This window comes from Hipposideros armiger, unplaced genomic scaffold, assembly GCF_001890085.2.
Source record: "Hipposideros armiger isolate ML-2016 unplaced genomic scaffold, ASM189008v1 scaffold_321, whole genome shotgun sequence".
Classification (NCBI taxonomy): Eukaryota; Metazoa; Chordata; class Mammalia; order Chiroptera; family Hipposideridae; genus Hipposideros; species Hipposideros armiger.
Window position 1 is genome coordinate 1681459 of NW_017731671.1, and position 4503 is coordinate 1685961.

Genomic DNA, 4503 nt, shown 5'->3' on the forward strand with positions numbered 1-4503 from the left:
GAGGGCAGTGTCACTGGCCCTCATATATGGGATCTGAACCGGGGCCCTCTGGCGTCCCAAGCCAGTTCTTAACCATCGCGCCACTCGGCCGGCCCTCTCCTCATTTCACAGATGAAAAAAATCTAACAAACATAGAACTTTAATGCATGGGATCATATTCTATAGGCCCTCTTGAACCCCTCTTCTGTTTAATTATGTGTTAGAGGCTGCGACCGCTTCGGATATATAGATGTGGCTTACCCATTTTCTCTTGGTTATAATGTTCCAATGTAGGACCAGATTTTGTTTTTATAGCTCTTTGCCTTCTATTAAATTATCCCCAGTGTTTTAGTGACCTGACATTTGAAAGCTCTATTCCATTATATATTATTCTTCCAATTTATTTTGAAAAGTAAAAAGTCCAACTTTCCAAGTTAATGGGGAGGAGGGTGAGGAACTTTATTGTAACCCCAGGTGCTCTGGAATGGATTAGGGAGAACAAGCGTGGGAAGCATGGGGTGGCCTTTCTCTAGCCTGAGAAAACTTTCTGTGTTGCAAATCTGACCTTTTCCTCTGGGGTTTAAAATTGTTCAAAAGCTTAAAAGACTATCTCACCCAGTCCTCCCTTTTTACAAACGAGACCAAGGCTGGAGTGTGCTCTTGGTTTCCAGGGCTATCATGGTCAGTCCCATGGCAGCATAGCTGGGTTAGAGCTTAGACAACTTTGGGGGCTAGAACTTAGACACATTTTTGCCTCTATTGCTCTCAGAGGGCCCTGCATTCAATCTCTGCAGACTAATGGGTATGATGCCCTCCAGGGTCCAGCCCTTGAGCCTCTTTCTCCTCTCTTCATCTCCCATCTGATCCCTCCCCCAGCTCAACTTGTCCTTCTGAGCATTTCAGAGACACTGAGCTTCCCACATCTTTACACGCAGCATTACTAGACTTGACAAGGGCTCCTTTCCTGTGCATTTCCTACTAGACCACCAGCTCAGGCTCCAGGAGACTGGGAGGGGTCGGCTTGCTCCCTGTTGAGTCCCCAGCTCTTAGCACAGCCTCCAGCTAAGAGCATGAGGTTGAAGAAATACCTGTTGAGCAGATAAATGGATACTTACAGTGGGAGAATAGTGGAGAAGTTATTACAATGGTCAAGGTGAAAATGAAAGTAGGTCTGTACTGGGTCAATGATGGTCAGTGGTGTAGGAGGTAGGTGGGGGAAACAAATAAGTCCAGATGGGAAAGGATTGGCAGAGGTAGAATTTAGATGTTTGTTTTTAAAGGGGAAAAAAACACATTATGGCCAGTCCACATCCTATTGGGCTGTCTGAGAAGTATTTTTTTATGTTTTTCGTTGCAAAAATGCATCATGACTTTTCCAACAACCCAATATTTGTCCCAAAGCAGTAACTTGCCAGAGCAGATTACTTAGAGCCGCAGAAAGGTTCTGCACAGAAAGTAATTTCTCCATGACACGCATTGTTTTGACGTTTTGTATTTTGGAAGTTGCCTTAAAAGTCTGAAAGTATTAGGGGCCTGAGCCTAGTCTGAATGGCCCCTCACCTCTGGGCCCACCCACTTTGGCCACCCCCTGTCACCTGTCCACTCCCCCTGTGCCCCACCACCTCCGGTATCTGAGCAGGTTCAGCCACTTTGCGGGGGATGCCTCAACCTCTCAGGCCTGCGTGTGTAAGTATGGCTAATAGTCAGCCTACAAAATCACAGTTGCAGCAGCAGGGCTGTTGCTATGGTAACGGTCGCTTTTGCAGATTCCCTCAGACTCTGCTTCTAAACCACACTGGGAAGGAAGGAAGGCCAGTGTATCACCAGGTGATCCATGGTGCCTGCAAGCCGGTGAGCCGAGAAAAGGCCCACCTTTTTATCCTAAGTTCAAATCACAGTGGAGTGTGACAACTTACACTCAAAGCCCAGCTCTGACACTTGGTCCTCACAAGTTACTGAACTTCTCTGTACCTCGTTTTCCTCAACGGTAAAATCAAAATGTGAGATTTAAATGAGATTATACATAGAACGTCTCTAGCACATGTGGTAAATGTTAACTAATATTAAATCACCTCAGACACACACCTCCTCTCCCATCCTCTGTAGAAAAAAAAATTTTTTTTTTAAATAATTTTATTGGGGAACAGTGTGTCTTTCCAGGACCCGTCAGCTCCAAGTCAAGTGGTTGTTTCAATCTAGTTGTGGAGGGCGCAGCTCAGTGGCCCATGTGGGGATCGAACCGGCAACCTTGATGTGATGAGCACTGTGTTCTAACCAACTGAGCTAATAGGCCGCCTCCCTCTGTAGAAAAATTTGACAGGAAACCAGAGGCATTCTTACATAGCAAAGCCACACTGAGGTACAGGACAGTTTTCTGGGATGGTCAAAAAAGCTGACCTGAGATAAGAGAGGGAGGGGAAGGTGATTTTTACACAGGCTTCAGCAGCTCCCTCTGGCTGGCCAGGGGCTTCCTGGACCCTTACGTGGCTGGCACAGCTCCCACCCTAGACCTGCCATTGGTCTTCTCCGCTGATGTTGGGTAGGAGTGCAACCAGATTCTGGTATTTTCTTGAGGTGTAGCTTGGAAACTCACTGGAGACCAGAGGGACAAGCTGGTCCAACTTGCGGCCATCATTTATTTATTCTTTCATTCATTCGACTCACTCAGCATATGCTGTGCTGGACGTTAGGGAATCCATGTGTAATAAGACAGTCCTGGCTTCAAGGAGCCAACAGTGCTTTCAGAGGAACCAGAAAAGCAAACATGCGACAACCACTTAGCAGCATTCAGGCCATTGGGCCCTGCCTTGGGAGGCAGGTAGCACAGTGGGCACCCCAGGTGGAGGCCCAGCTGTGCAAGACAAGGAAGTGAGAACTGTTCGGTTTTGCTGTGTCTTTATGCCTGTAGTGGGGTAGCTGCAAACAGGCTGAGTATGTGGCCCAGAGCCTTGTAAGCCTCCTAAAGGAGTGTGGATTTCATTCAGAGGACAAAAGGCCCACTCCCCAAGGGTTTTAAGAATGCAATTTGCTTTTTTGGAAGTTGTAGGATAGAGATGGATAAAAAGGGAGAACTGGCGATTGGGGTTGCTTAGGGGGATGCTCTCTGTGGTGATCTGGGGACAAATGGTGAGACCTAGATGGATTTGAGTGACAATTAGGGGTAGAATCAGTAGGATCTGGACCCTGGCTGAGTTGATGGTCCTTCAAGCTGCCAGAATGACAGCCCAGGCTCCTGTGCTGACTCTAGACCCTGCACTGGAAGTGCCAGGCCAATCAGCTGCCACTGGATTTGTGTAATCCCAGCAGGGCAGGGTGGGAAGCCCGTTGCCTCCAGTCTATCCAGCACCAGGGTCCAGCCTGGGCGTGGCTGAACTGCCAGAGTGACCTGGATATGTCCCCTCTTATGTGAGAGTTTGAACTTAACATTTGGCCTATAACCTGGCATAGCAGACACGCAGTACTAACAGTAGCTGGGATTATCAATTTGTTATGACTCTGTGGGGCACACTCAGGGGGAGACAAAAGAAGACTTCCTCCATTCACCCAATATTCACCCACTGAACACCCTGGGGACAGGCCCTGGACCAACTAAGCCATAGTGTTGAAACTAATGTGGGAAGAATGAAGGTATCAGGCACTAAGCACCACAAGACTTAGGAAAGTTGGGGAAAAAGGAGTTCCCTTCAGAGCTCTTCACAATGCAGGGGTGGCAAGAAGAAAGGGTCTTTCAGCCTACAGAAGGGTCGGGGGCAGGTTTCTCAAAGTCTAACCTGAGTAGCTCACCATCATTTGGGAGGAGCACCAACAGTGTTCGGGCCACGTGGCCTTTTAAAAAAGATGTCAGGGAGCAAGTACTCCCAAGTGCAGGCTATGACGTGGAGACTCTGGGCCCTGACACACAGAAGTGTTCAGGGCAGGACAGGGCCCCTGGCAGGCTGGCTTCCGGCAGCTTCCAGGGCCTACTTCCTGGTCCAAAGGAAAGAGTCAGGTCTTTTATTGGCTTCTCCAGGCCAGTCTGCTGCCTTCATCACTGAAGCCTCTGCCCAGTGCAGGCCCGGTGCCAGGAGCCTCAGAATAGCTAATGGGAGGAAGGAATGAAAACCCGTGTGACTGGGTTTGTCCCAGGCTGAAGTGTGTTATGGCACGTTTGCCAGGTTTGTGCCGTTTCCTTCCGGAGCAGGGAGGCCAGGGAGGTTTGCTTGGCACTACAGGTGCCAAGCACAAATGTTCTGCTTTAAACTGCCATTCCCATTATACAGACTAGGAAACTGATGTGCAGTGGTGACTTGCTGAGGTCACACAGATCCTGTGTGCACACACAGCCTGCCTGTTCCTAAAGCAGTGTCCCGCCTACTCTGTTCCTTTGACCCCAAACCCCAATACTGAGGTGGGGGTAGGCTCATCAGTTCTGTGGTTGGAAGGAATGAATGACTCAACCGTCCAGCCCAAGTCTCCAGTACCCGGCCTTCAGCTTTGCCTGTTTCCTTGCTGCAGCCACCACCGTTACCCTGGCCTCTGGCTGAG